Genomic DNA, 15,383 nt, shown 5'->3' on the forward strand with positions numbered 1-15,383 from the left:
AGGTTGGCAAAAAGGGTACGCAAATTATCTTCCTCATCACTAGCATTATCATCACTACAGGACTCATATCTAGTGGAGGTTTTAGATTTAACCTTCTTCTTCTTGCCGTCTTTTGCCATGAGGCACTTGTGGCCAACGTTGGGGAAGAGGAGTCCCTTGGTGACGGCGATGTTGGCGGCGTCCTCATCGTCGGAGGAGTCGGTGGAGCTCTCGTCGGAGTCCCACTCGCAGCACACGTGGGCATCGCCGCCCCTCTTCTTGTGGTACCTCTTCTTTTCTCTCCTCTTGCCCTTCTTGTCGTTATCCCTGTCACAGTCACTTGATAATGGACATTTAGCAATAAAGTGACCGGGCTTACCACACTTGTAGCAAACCTTCTTGGAACGGGATTTGTAATCCTTCCCCTTCCGTTGCTTGAGGATTTGGCGAAAGCTTTTGATGATCAAAGCCATCTCCTCATTGTCGAGCTTTGAAGCGTCGATTGGTTGTCTACTTGGTGTAGACTCCTCTTTCTTCTCCTCCGTCACCTTGAACGCCACGGGTTGTGCTTCTGATGTGGAGGGATCATCAAGCTCGTTGATCTTCTTTGAGCCCTTGATCATACATTCAAAGCTCACAAAATTCCCGATAACTTCCTCGGGGGTCATTAGTGTATATCTTGGGTTGCCACGAATTAATTGAACTTGAGTGGGGTTAAGAAAAATAAGAGATCTTAGAATAACCTTAACCACTTCGTGGTCATCCCACTTTTTGCTCCCGAGGTTGCGCACTTGGTTCACCAAGGTTTTGAGCCGGTTGTACATATCTTGTGGCTCCTCCCCTTGGCGAAGACGGAAGCGACCGAGCTCCCCCTCGATCGTTTCCCGCTTGGTGATCTTGGTGAGTTCATCACCCTCGTGCGCGGTCTTGAGTAGATCCCAAATCTCCTTTGCGTTCTTCAACCCTTGCACCTTGTTATATTCCTCTCTACTTAGAGAGGCGAGGAGTATGGTTGTGGCTTGGGAGTTAAAGTGCTCGATTTGGGCTACTTCATCCTCATCATAGTTTTCATCCCCTACGGATGGTACCTGTGCACCAAACTCAACAACATCCCATATACTTTTGTGGAGTGAGGTTAGATGAAATCGCATTAAATCACTCCACCTAGCATAATCTTCACCATCAAATGTTGGTGGTTTGCCTAATGGGACGGAAAGTAAAGGTGTATGTTTAGAAATGCGAGGGTAGCGTAGGGGAATCTTACTATACTTCTTACGCTCTTGGCGCTTAGAAGTGACGGACGCCACGTCGGAGCCGGAGGTAGATGCCGATGAAGAATCAGTCTCGTAGTAGACCACCTTCCTCATCCTCTTTTTCTTGTCCCCACTCCGATGCGGCTTGTGAGAAGAAGATTTCTCCTTCTTCTCTTTGTGGTGTGAAGAAGATTTCTTCTCCTTCCCTTTGATGCGGGACTCTTCTGATGAAGTGCTCCCGTGGCTTATAGTGGGCTTTTCGCCGGTCTCCATCTCCTTCTTGGTGTGATCTCCCGACATCACTTCGAGCGATTAGGCTCTAATGAAGCACCATGCTCTAATACCAATTGATAGTCACCTAGAGGGGGGTGAATAGGGCGAAACTGAAATTTACAAAATTATTCACAACTACAAGCCGGGTTAGCGTTAGAAATAATAACGAGTCCGAGAGAGAGGGCGCAAAACAAATCGCAAGCAAATGAAGAGTATGACACGCGGATTTGTTTTACCGAGGTTCGGTTCTCGCAAACCTACTCCCCGTTGAGGAGGCCACAAAGGCCGGGTCTCTTTCAACCCTTCCCTCTCTCAAACGGTCCCTCGGACCGAGTGAGCTTCTCTTCTCAAATCAAAACCGGGAACAAAACTTCCCCGCAAGGGCCACCACACAATTGGTGCCTCTTGCCTTGATTACAATGGAGTTTTGATCACAAGAACAAGTGAGAAAGAAAAGAAGCAATCCAAGCGCAAGAGCTCAAAAGAACACGGCAAATCTCTCTCGCTAATCACTAAAGCCTTGTGTGGAATTGGAGAGAATTTGATCTCTTTGGTGTGTCTAGAATTGAATGCCTAGCTCTTGTAAGTGGTTGAGAAGTGGAAAACTTGGATGCAATGAATGGTGGGTGGTTGGGGGTATTTATAGCCTGTGGGGGATAGATATCCCCCGGGTCCACTAAAGAGTAAAAGACCTCACGAAAGGCCCAAGGGCCCAATAAATCATAAGGTCATTCTTTCGTGGGCCTGGGGAGAGACAACCAGTAGAGCAGATCGACATGAGGCCAGATTGATGTAAACCCGGACGATCCACGACGTCGAACGACTGACCACAACAGAGATCCGACTTTCCCGCGCTGGAGCCCCCATGCAACGGAGCCATGCGAGGATAAGTCGGCGAGGGTTACGCGGAGATAAACTCAAGAAGTTCACTATCTTTTAGCTACTCGTTGTTATCATATCCACATGTATTGCCCCACGGTCGAGTATATAAGGCCTAGGGGGCACCCCTTCAGAACGATCGACCCTATTTTACTTAGCCACCTACATCAACTCTCTGCACTCTCAATTCAGAGAGCTCTCCTGTAACCTCGTTCACCAAACATACTCACCAGGACGTAGGGTGTTACACATCTCTAAGCGGCCCGAACCTGTAAACCTTGTCCACTGCCCTTCGTGCAATTGGCACGAACCATTTTGCTACAGTTGTTGACACTGTCCTACTCCTAAAAACACCTCGAGGGGCAACCCCGGGTGTGCGGTCGGACCCAAAACACCGACAGCTGGCGCGCCAGGTAGGGGGTGTGTCGACGATCCAAGCTAGCTCAATGGCCGTCACCTTCTACAGCAAGATCACCCTGCGCCCCGGATCCGTATTCTGCTTCGGAACAATCTCATCTATAGCGGATGAAGAGGGAATTCTACACCGTATCGCGGATCCGCCGGAAAGGAAGTCTCCTCCAACGAACTCCGAAAATACAGGAGAAGCGCAACCTCCAGCTCTTCGGAAAAAGATCGTCTCCGGAAAGTCAGGGGCCGAGGGCTCGCTGACCCGAAAAACTCCACTGTCTACTTCCCCGACAAAAGAATGGACACGGATCGCGAGGAAGAAGGAGACCAGGGAGAAGCAAGTTGTTCTTTCCGTTCCTCCGGCCTCAAAGGAGAACAGAAAGAAGGTCGCCACGACAGCAGCACCATTCTACCCCGACGTCCTCTTCATCGGGAGAGTGGAGTCGCCTACCGTCTCCGACGACGAGCCGACCGCACCCGGAGAAGAACCGCCTCAACGAGAATCCCGCTGACGGAGGAATCGGCGCAGGAACGTTCGACGACATCACGCGGCCGGAGAACGGGATCCGGAGCAGCCTGTCTCGCGAGACGAGGTCTCGGAGATAGGAGTGTTGGGGGCCTTCGGCTTCCGAAGGTCCTCAAAAACATGATTTAACGATGTTTCTGGAGTATAATGCATGAACAGGTATCTTCGGACTCGAATCATTACCACAGTGGGAGAAGCCTAAAGAATACGAAGGTTGACACAACGCCGAAGGTGTGAGCAGGAAAGCTTCGGCGTGATAGCAGAAAAGGAAACCGACTTAAAGATGAAAAGGCTATTTAGACCTTGGTGGATTGCTATAGAATTATTACCAAATGTAAAGGGCATGGGTGTAATTTTACATGGGCTGTGTCCCGCGCCTATAAATAGGTGAACAGTGCCCCCGTACTGTTCACGATGACTTGGCATTTGCTTTTGCGTCACGCTTGTACTTTAACCTTCTTTTAAGCCGAAGGTACATTTGTAATTTGATCTCATTTCTATTTTTTCCATAATAATAATATAGAAATGAGTTGATAATAATATATAATTGTTTACGTTATCCTTTACATTTCATATGTTTTCTTCTTTATTGTTTATATGTCGTGTTTATGAAGGTATGTCCTTCATAACCTTCGTCCGAAAATCATTATATCCTCAAAGGAAATAATGCTTCGAAGGACGAAGGACCTTAACGTTTAACATTTTTTGTGTTGCCTTGTTCTTAACTCATAGCATTTGAGAACAAGTCCCCAACATTGGCGCCCACCTCCGGTGAACTCACTTCCACTCTTTGAGTTTTGAACACCTTCGGCAATCATAAACCTTCGCTATGGCGCCGAAGAAAGCTTCAGCAGCTAGGGCTGCAGCTCTGCAACCGCTGGACCCCAATCAGGAGACTCTCTCCCTTCGGGAGGCCCGAAGCCAGAAGAGGAAGGCTGTCAGCCCGACACTGCCAGAGGATGAGCTAGACCAAGAAATCAGAGACATGGAGATGCTTCATCAACATGTGCAGAGGAAGAAGGAAAAGATGGCTAGGCTAGCTGAACTGCAAAGGCAGATAGACGAAGCCTCTGAAGAAGTTCGTCATCTTACCCAAGATGAGCAGAACCGAAGGCCTCAGCATAAAGACCTTCATCAGGAGGATTTCTTCAACGAAGATGACTGGTATGAGAATTTCCACCATGGAAATTTTGCTTTTGATGATGCTTCTCCTCTGTCTGCTGAGTTGTAGGCTACACCTTGGCCTCCGTCCTACAAGCCGCCTCAGCTTCCTATATTCGACGGCCATTCAGACCCGAAGCAGTTTTTGATGAGCTACGAAGCAACAGTATCTTCGTATGGTGGCAATACTGCAGTCATGGCAAAATCTTTTGTTATGGCTGTCAGGAGTGTTGCTCAAACCTGGTATTCCTCCCTTCGACCAGGAACGATCACTTCATGGCAAAAGCTGAAGGACATGTTGTTAACCAGCTTCCAAGGGTTTCAGACGAAGCCGGCCACTGCTCAAGCTCTATTCCAGTGTACCCAGGATCACGAAGAATACCTTCAGGCGTATGTCCGGAGGTTCTTGCGTTTGAGAGCACAGGCACCAACAGTGCCCAACGAAATTGTCATTGAGGCCATGATCAAGGGACTTCGGCCAGGACCTTCAGCTCAGTACTTTGCTAGGAAGCCTCCTCAAACTTTGGAGAAGCTGCTCCAGAAGATGGACGAGTATATTCGTGCTGACAATGATTTTCGTCAAAGAAGGGAGGAGGCTTTCAGGTTTTCCGAAATGACTAGGGGCTTCGGAGGAAGATTTTATCCGAGGCACACAACTCTACTCAGAATGATGATAAGGGGAGTCAGCAGCAAAGGCCACAGTGCTCCTCACAGGCTTCGGGGCAACAGCAAAGCTCCTTCCGGCCGCCAGCTCCAAGAGGCAGAGGCGCCAGGGGTTTCGGCGGAAGATTTGGAGATCAACCAAGGAGAATATTTTGCTTGTTCTGTGGTGAAAACAAGGGCCATACCACCAGGATGTGCCACGTTACCATCCAGAAGCAAAAGGAGATAGCCGAAGCTGCAGCACAACAGGGTCAGCCGAAGCAGATCATGCACACTGCTTCGTATCATTCGCCTTATATCCCAGAATATGTAGGCAACCACCCTGCAGTTTCTGTTGCTTAGGCGAGTCAACCTCAAGCTTCCTGGCAACAGCCTCCGCCTCCACCACCGATGCAACAAGGCCAGCAGCCAGAAGGGGGCCAATATGCTCAACAACAAAGGGACTTCAGAGAACAGTCCGAAGCTCGCACAGTCAATAGCACTGTGCCAGAGTCGAAGCACATTTATTGACAAATATCCTACCTTGATAGTAGTCTTTTCCATTCAGTTTTATTTTCTATGTAATAAAGGACACTTTTTAAATCTCATGTAATAGTTTCATTGTTTGCCACAAGGAAAATATATCTTCCCCACAGGCTTAAGTTGTTGAAGCTTAAAGATTTGTGATAGCAAGGAGGACCTTCGAATTATCAAAAATTTATTTTAAAAGGCACAGTATGAATTCTTCGAAGCAACAAAAAGTCGTTCTAAGGAACGCAGAGTAAGTTTGCTGAAGTTACAAAAAGCCGTTCCAAAGGGAGCGCAGTGTAAGTTTTCTGCTCCAAAGTCGTTCCAAAGGGAATGCAGAGCTTACAGCGAAAAAAAACGCTGATACCGCCTAAGTAAAAGGCGAAGCGTGAAAAGTCAACGCGAATACCGCCGAAAGTAAAAGGCGAAGAAGCTCCTAAGGGAGGCTTACAGCGAAAAATAAACGCTGATTCCGCTGAAGTAAAAGGCGAAGAAGCTCCTAAGGGAGGCTTACAGCGAAAAGTCAACGCTGATTTAAAAAGATTATGTGTTTTATTGCGGGAATGTGCGTGTATCTTCGGAATAAATACCATTTTACATAGCATAACATCATCACATCATTTCGCATAGCATAAGCATCATACATCATGCTGCATATGGCACAAGAAGGGGACACAATATCGATCTTTGGAAGAATGCTTTGAAAAAGGGAAAATATGCTAAGTCACAAGGAGATACGATATTGATCTTCAGAATGTAGCTTCGGAAAATATTTTCACGAAGTTTGGATATTCTTCATCAGAGCACAATGGGTATTGTTGTGATAAATGAAAATTCTTCTTCACGAAGCATGAAAAGAAGGGAAGGTGTTTTTTTCGTCAAAGACTCAAAAACGGTACGTATGTAAAATTTCATGCATCGTAAAGAATTGAACCATAAAAACAAGTATATTATATTCAGGGTTACAAGATATTACACATATTACATTTCAGAAGTTTTTACAATAGCACTTAGTCTTCCCTAAGTACAACTTCCGCAGCTTCGTTCAGGAGCCGATTAACAACTTCATCCATGATAGCTTCAGCCATCTTTTTAATTTCGTCGTCTCCTTTCGGGTGAGGGCCCGGAGACGCTTTAGTAGGATCTGAAGGAGGACAGGATACGGCTACATTGCTATTACAAATTGCGAACGAAGTTTAAAACCAAAAATTACAACACAATAAAAACCATTAGTTAATACCTATTTGCCCTTCGGGCTCTGCGCTTTTCTCAGCAGCCTCTGCTACTTTTCTAGCATCATGGATGCCCTTTTCGCTTTTTTGGATAATTTCTCGGGCCATTTCTCGACCACCATTATCCCAGACATCGGTGAAAAATTTTCCACCAACCATGCTAGCTTCGGCTGAAGGATCTTTTGCATCTTCGAAGGACAAGGTAGCTTCGGATTGCGCTAAAATCTTTACATGCTCGCAGCCCTTTTTCTCCAAAATTGTGGCAATCCCCCTGGCACCCGAGAAAGCACATATGTCTCCGCGGCTATTTAAAATTTCCTCAAAGGCCTCAGCTTCGTGATTAATCCATTCGATGGGACCTTCGGGGTTGCCTCTTGTAAAGTTTTCTTCGCTCGAGAATGCGCCGACGCTGGCGAAGCTAGCTTTCATCTTCTTAACACACTCCATAGATTTGTCATAGCATCTTTTCTTGGACGAACGAAGCTCTTCAACAGTTCCTTCTAAATGATTTGCCCATTGGTCGCTAAGTTCTCGCTTCGTTTCTTCAAGTATGCGTTCTTCTTTAGCTCTGGCCAGTTGTTTTCGAAGATCTTCAATTTCACGCTTCTGAGCCTCAGCTTGACCTTTAAAAGTAGCTTCGTCTTCTTTTATTCTATCTATCAATGAATGTAATATTTTATCTTTTTCGAAACCTTCGTTTCTTAGTTCAATTACTTCGGAACGAAGGTTGCTCAGGGCTATAACGCACCCTTCGTCTTTGGCATCTTTTTGGGCCCTGAGGGCATTGCTGAGTATAAGGCCCTGCAAAGAAAAATGTGTGTGCGTCAATAAATTTAAGCAAATGAAAAATTTTGGGCTCAAGAAAAAATACAAAGACCTCATTTTTTGCACCTTTAAGCTATTGTACGCCAAGCTGTCGGCCAGCTCGTTTTTCGATAACACCGAGAGCCCGTCTTCTAGGGTTGGGAATCCGAAGCTCTTGCTCATCTCCCGACAGACAGAAATCTCCTTGCTGTCAGGAAGACAATACAAGAAGTCTTCTTCTCCGCTGCCGTTGAATATCAACGCCCCCTTTGGATATTTCAGTTTTTGGGCGTAAAACTGGGCCTCTTGCTTTTCTTTTTCAGACAACTTTTTCCCCGAAGCATGTCGAACAATATAATCAAGAACTTTGGGGGATGCTTCGGGGGCAACAGCACTGATTTCTTCAACAAGAATTGGCTCCGTCATTTTTTCTTCCTCGGTTTCCAAGGATTTTACCTTCATGGGTTCTGAAGGCCCAGCTTCAGTCTCAGTTTGTTGTTTTGGAGCTTTAGTATCAAAAGTTTCAGTTTCCGCTTCGGAAGTTTCAACAGTCTTCTTCGGAGTTGTGCTTGAGGACTTAATTGTCTCCAGAACATCTAGCACGTTGACCATTCTTTTTCTTTTCGGAGTCACCGCTGGACCCTTTTGGTTTTTTATTGTCTCAACATTTGCTGAAGGACTTAAAACTTCTGATATTTTTGATCCCTCAGTTGATCCTTTTGCTTCTTCCATTTTTTCTGTCGATGGCGCTTCGGCCATCTCTTTGGTTTCTGGTAATAAAATCTTTGGTTCTTCCAATTCTGTTCTTGTTGGCGCTTCGGCCATTTCTGCGACTTCTGGCAGTAAGGTTGGCTCTTCAGCCTCGGTGGCCGAAGAGGTCTCTCCGGTGAACTCAGGCACCGAGGCTGGTTCAATATAGCGTGGCCGAAGTGTGAGGACCTTTATCCTTTTTCTTTTCGGTGCTGGCTCACTAGGAGCAGCTGCAGCTTCTTCTTTCGCAGAAGTCGTGCCTTTTCTTTTCTGCCCTCGAATGGGATAACGATAGTCAGGGTAGACGAACCCGATTGCGTCAAACACTCGGTTCAGTCTTTTCTTTTTCCGGCCTCCGAAGGTTGCTGACAATGCAGTATCTTCGGCCTTTGAATAAGCCCCAAGTAGTTCATCACTTACATTTTCAATGCTTTTTAGCCAGTCATCATCTGGCTCAACGAATTTATCTCCGAACTTGAAAGTATACTTCAGCCTGATAAGTCCACCTTCGTTAGCCTCCTTTATGGTCTCTTGCGGCATTTCCCATTTTTCCGCGAGCGACCATACTCTGAAGGCAATATGCTCTTGGACCAAATCCCTCGTTCCAATAAAAGAGCAAATAACTCCGAAGGCTCTCTGGCATTCTTCGGCAGCTTCATTCATTTCAACATTCGGCCTCCGTAGGCCGAAGCTTTGCCAAATAGGGCGCATAATTATACCTTTAATATCTTCCCGTGTTTTAAGGTCATTCTTCACATAAAACCATTCTGTCATCCAGTCGTCGGGCCATCTCTTCCGAAAGGTTGGCACGGGACAGCTTGACCCAGACCGAGAGACGAAACTGTAGCAGCCGAAATTATTGTGATACTGCTCCTTACCCCAGGGTTTTGTCTCGTATGACAATTCGTGTATATTGCAGAAACTTTTTGCATCAGGTTCCAGACCCTGGCTTCTCGCGGCCCACACGAAGATATTCATCTTTATGATTGCTTCGGGGGTAAGTTGGTGAAGATAGATTTCAAATATCTTCAGCACCTCTACGACAAAGCTGCTCAGAGGAAATCGTAGCCCAGCTTTCAAAAAGCTTCGGTACACTACGACTTCATTTTCCTCAGGGGACGGACAAGTCTTCTCTCCTTCATCGGCCCTCACAATGGATAAGTCCCAGAAATATCTTCCCCTCATGTTGACAAGATGATTTTCTTTGATACTTGATTTACCGAAAACCGCATGGCTTGGTCGCCAAGGGCGATCTTCGGAGTCTTCACCACCACTATCCACATCATAACTATCGCTGTCATCAGTATCTTCAGATAAACCTTCTAAAATCTCTTTGGTGATCTTTTCTGTATTGGTCTTCGACATTGCTACAAGAAACTCCAGGTTTTTCTCTTCAGAGAGACTCAGCTTCATCTCGACAGCAGCCTTTTTAACTTCAGACATCTTCGAAAATGCTAAAAAACTGTCTTCAAAGCCGAAGCTTAAAAACTTAAAAGCCAAGAAAGTGTGGTGCGCAAGAGATAAAATTTGAGTAAGTAAGAGCAGATGGCAAGAAAGCGTACCAAGTGAGCTCGTGGTATGCTCTTATTTATACGCCCAGTGCATTGAAAATTGGAAAACCACGCTTGTCAGTGAATGTTGCTATTCTAGCAAAGGAAAGGTGTTTTTTCGGACCTTCGGCTTAAGGCCTTCGTCCATGTCGCAATCTAAATTTATTACACTAACAAATTAATATTGCGAGGGGCTACTGTTGGGGGCTTTCGGCTTCCGAAGGTCCTCAAAAACATGATTTAACGATGTTTCTGGAGTATAATGCATGAACAGGTATCTTCGGACTCGAATCATTACCACAGTGGGAGAAGCCTAAAGAATACGAAGGTTGACACAGCGCCGAAGGTGTGAGCAGGAAAGCTTCGGCGTGATAGCAAAAAAGGAAACCGACTTAAAGATGAAAAGGCTATTTAGACCTTGGTGGATTGCTATAGAATTATTACCAAATGTAAAGGGCATGGGTGTAATTTTACATGGGCTGTGTCCCGCGCCTATAAATAGGTGAACAATGCCCCCGTACTGTTCACGATGACTTGGCATTTGCTTTTGTGTCACGCTTGTACTTTAACCTTCTTTTAAGCCGAAGGTACATTTGTAATTTGATCTCATTTCTATTTTTTCCATAATAATAATATAGAAATGAGTTGATAATAATATATAATTGTTTACGTTATCCTTTACATTTCATATGTTTTCTTCTTTATTGTTTATATGTCGTGTTTATGAAGGTATGTCCTTCATAACCTTCGTCCGAAAATCATTATATCCTCAAAGGAAATAATGCTTCGAAGGACGAAGGACCTTAACGTTTAACATTTTTTGTGTTGCCTTGTTCTTAACTCATAGCATTTGAGAACAAGTCCCCAACAAGGAGAAACTCCGGAAGAACGCGTCTTTAGAGAACGAAGGAACTCCCGACGACGTGATCGCCGACGGGCTCACGAACAAGCCGAGCAAGATGCAAGGCAACGCCGGGAGAATCCATTCCTCGGGCGCAACCTGAATCCCGACTTCGCCCGAGCTATGAACACGCCGGGCGAAGTCGGAGGGGTACTAGCTCGGATAGCTGATGGACTTCCTCGGACTCCCGACGCTGAGGGCTACCGACGCCTGTTCACCCAGGCAGCCAACCATCTTCTACCGCTTGCTCACCCGCCGAACGATCTACGACACGCCATCAACAGTCGCCGAGATGCACGAAGCTCCATCAATGCTTCGCGCGAACGGCGGCATGAGAACGAGATTCGCCGTCGGGAGGAGTACGACAGGGATCATGGCATCCCAGCTCAGAGCCAGGCCACCAGAACTGAGTCGACAACGGCCTCAATTGGCGGAACCACCCGGGGACGGTCGAGGAACCACAACCACAACTCCCCTCCCCGGGACAGACATCGTCCCCGACGACAGGAGGACACGTGCGGAGTATCCGCTCTTACTCCGCGCCTTAGGGCCATTCAGTGGCCTCCCAACTTCAAGGTATCCAATGTCGACAAATATGAACCTAAGCAGGATCCAGGGGGTTGGCTAGCCGTCTACACCACCGCTGCTCGAGCTGCCGGGGCGTCCGAAGACGTGATGACCGCGTATTTACCCATCGTCCTTGGGCAAGACGCGCTGCAATGGCTGCGACATCTACCCCGACACTGCATCGACGACTGGGGGGACTTCAGTCGACGCTTCACCGCCAACTTCCAGTCCCTCTCCGACAAGCCGGCGCAACCATGGGACCTCAAATCCATCAAGCGCCGGGGGGACGAGACTCTCCGGTCGTACCTCAAAAGGTTCCAGACCATGAGAAATTGTATCCCCGAGGTCACGGAGGCGGCCGTGATCGAGGACTTCTACAGAGGATCCAACGACTCGGCTTTCGTCCGAGCCATACTACAGAAGGCGCCGACTACCTCCGAGGAGCTGTTCCGGGAAGCCGACCTCTACATCACCGCCGACGAGCGGGCCCAGGACCTCATCGGAGGAACGAAGCCCGCACCGGCAGCACTACGACGTGACGCGAACCAGCAACCCGACAAACGATGGGAGAAGAGGCCTCGCGAAGAAGTACACGCCGCCGGACCACCTGCCTCTCGCGCCCGAGGAGGACCTCGCGGAGGCGAACGCACGCTGGACGACATCCTCGACACCCAGTGCCCGTACCACAAAGACATGCGCCACACTCTTCGTAACTACCGGGACTTCAAGCACTCCATCGGGCACGACCGACCCTTCCAACCTCTACCTCCTCCTCCGCCGAGGGGAGGACCAGATGAACCACGACAACCCCATCAGCAGGAGGAGGGGGGAGGAGGAGGAGCTTTCCCACGCGTCGACAGGGAGGTCAACGTCATCTTCGGCGGACATGGGTCGCAGGAGAACAAAAGGCAACAAAAGCTCAACGACCGCCAGATACTGGTGGCGACCACCGGTCCTCCCGCCCCATACCGGTGGTCGGAACACCCGATCACTTTCACTCGGGAAGATCAATGGCTCAACTTCGACCATCCAGGCAAATACCCGCTCCTCGTCGACCCGGTGATCAGAGAGAGCCGGGTGAAGAAAGTGCTAGTGGACGGGGGGAGCAGCATCAATGTCACCTTCCCCCGGACACTTCAAGGCTTGGGAGTTCACCTCAAAGAGCTCCACGAGTCGGACACTCCTTTCTTCGGCATCGTGCCGACGGAAGGGGAATACCCGCTGGGCCACATCTACATGCCGGTCACCTTCGGAACTCCGGAGAACTACAGAACCGAGTTCCTGAGGTTTGAAGTGGCGAACTTCGACTGCGGGTACAACGCCATCATCGGAAGGCCGGGATTGGCCAAATTCATGGCCATTCCGCATTACACGTACATGATACTGAAGATGCCAGGACCGCAAGGGATCATAACTGTGCGCGCCGACTTCCAAGGCGCCGCAGAGTGTTTCCGAGTGGCCATCCAAGCAGCCCTCACCACCAAGCCGTCGACGGTTCCTTCTACACTGGCGAACTCTAAGTCTGAGGAGGACCTCGCGGTACCGGCAAACGAAGCTCAGGCCGCGACCTCTATGCGGCCGACTGAAGAAACTAAGAGGATCAACCTGGGGTTCGCTGATGAACGCAAGACTGCCATCATCAGCTCCAGCTTGGACGACAAATAGGAAAGCGCGCTCGTCCAGTTTCTGCAAGATAACCGAGACGTATTCGCATGGCAACCTGCGGATATGCCGGGAGTCCCAAGAGAACTGGCCGAGCACAAATTGAAGGTCTATCCCCAGGTGAGGCCGATTCGGCAAAAGCTGCGTCGTTTCACGCCCGACAAGAGAGAGGTCATTCGCGCCGAGTTAGCTCGCTTGGTCGCGGCTGGATTTATTAGAGAAGTATTACACCCCGAGTGGTTAGCCAACCCTGTTCTTGTACTCAAAAAGAATAAAGTGGATTGGCGCATGTGCGTCGACTATACTGATCTCAACAAACACTGTCCGAAGGATCCCTTCGGGCTCCCAAGGATAGATCAGGTGGTGGACTCCACCGCTGGATGTTCTGTGCTGTCTTTCTTAGATTGCTATTCCGGGTATCATCAGATTAGTTTGGCGAAGGAAGACGAGGAAAAAACAGCGTTCATCACTCCGTTTGGTGCTTTCTGTTATACCTCCATGTCGTTCGGCCTCAAAAACGCTGGAGCAACTTATCAGAGAGTCATTCAAACATGCTTAGCCGATCACTGGGGCAAGCGTGTGGAGGCCTACGTAGATGATGTGGTAATCAAAACGGAGAATTCGGAAGACTTCATCGAAGACTTACAGCTGGTTTTCAACAGTCTGAGACGGTATAGATGGAAGCTTAATCCTGAAAAATGTGTTTTTGGGGTACCAGCTGGAAAGTTACTCGGGTTTATCGTCAGCCACCGGGGAATTGAGGCTAATCCAGATAAAATTGAAGCTATCATGAATATGGAAGCTCCTCGATCACAAAAGAAGGTTCAGCAACTTACTGGATGTATGGCAGCTCTGAGCAGATTTATATCCAGGCTGGGAGAAAAAGGTTTGCCATTTTACAAGCTACTCAAGAAGGTGGATAAGTGTCAATGGACTTCAGAAGCACAAGAAGCTCTAGATGCACTAAAAAATTCTTGACAACACCACCAGTACTGAAACCACCCCGGCGAGCTACGTCGACTCAACCAGCTGAAGATTTGCTGCTGTATATATCTTGCACGACTCACGTGGTAAGCACCGCGTTGGTAGTCGAGCGAGAAGAAGAAGGACTTGCCTATCCAGTACAACATCCAGTTAACTTCATTAGTGAAGTTCTAGGCCCCTCAAAGAAAAAGTATCCTCAAGTTCAGAAGCTATTATACGCAGTACTTCTAACTGCCCGCAAGCTGCGTCACTACTTTGATGACCACAAAGTCATAGTAGTTACTGGTTTTCCGATAGGGGATATTCTTCACAACAAGGAAGCCATTGGCCGAATAGCCAAGTGGGCTTGCGAGCTGGGATCTCATGACATCGAGTTCCGACCTCGCACTGCTATCAAAACTCAAGCATTGGTTGATTTCGTATCAGAGTGGACTGAACAGCAAGTACCAGATAACCCAGAGACTGCAGAAATATGGCGAATGTATTTCGATGGCTCGCTGAAACTGCAGGGAGCGGGAGCAGGGATTCTCTTCACTGCACCTAGAGGCGAACACCTCAAGTATGCCCTCCAGTTGCTGTTCGCAGCCTCCAACAATGCAGCCGAGTATGAAGCTCTGATCCATGGATTGAACATTGCCATATCGTTGGGTGTCAAGAGATTGATGGTATATGGGGACTCTCTGGTAGTCATCAGCCATATAAACAAGGAGTGGGATTGTTCAAGCGATTCGATGGGAAAATACTGCGCTGCCGTCCGAAAGCTGGAAGATAAATTCGAGGGCCTGGAATTCCATCATGTAGAAAGAGATCGGAACACAACAGCCGATGTACTGTCCAAGCTAGGATCCAGTCGAACTCAGGTCCCACCCGGAGTCTTCGTGCAAGAAATCCTACAGCCAAGTATTTCAATGGATCAAACAGAAGAGTGCAACATCATAGATCAACTCGAGTCAGACTCTGGTGACTGGAGAAGGCCGATCATTAAGTATATAAAGAATGAAGAAGAACCAGACGACAAGAACTCGGCAGAGCGCATCGCCAGACAGTCGGCTCACTACACGCTCATTGGGGAGACATTGTATAGAAGGGGTGCATCAGGCGTTCTCATGAAGTGCATCCTCCCGTCCACTGGAAAGCAACTTCTGGAGGAGGTCCATGCTGGGCAATGTGGAATACATGCAGCATCCAGAACACTAGTCGGGAAGGTCTTCAGGTCAGGATTCTATTGGCCAACAGCAAATAACGATGCAGCCGAGTTAGTTCAGAGGTGCGAAGCTTGCCAAT

This window comes from Zea mays, chromosome 3 (genome assembly GCF_902167145.1).
Source record: "Zea mays cultivar B73 chromosome 3, Zm-B73-REFERENCE-NAM-5.0, whole genome shotgun sequence".
NCBI lineage: Eukaryota > Viridiplantae > Streptophyta > Magnoliopsida > Poales > Poaceae > Zea > Zea mays.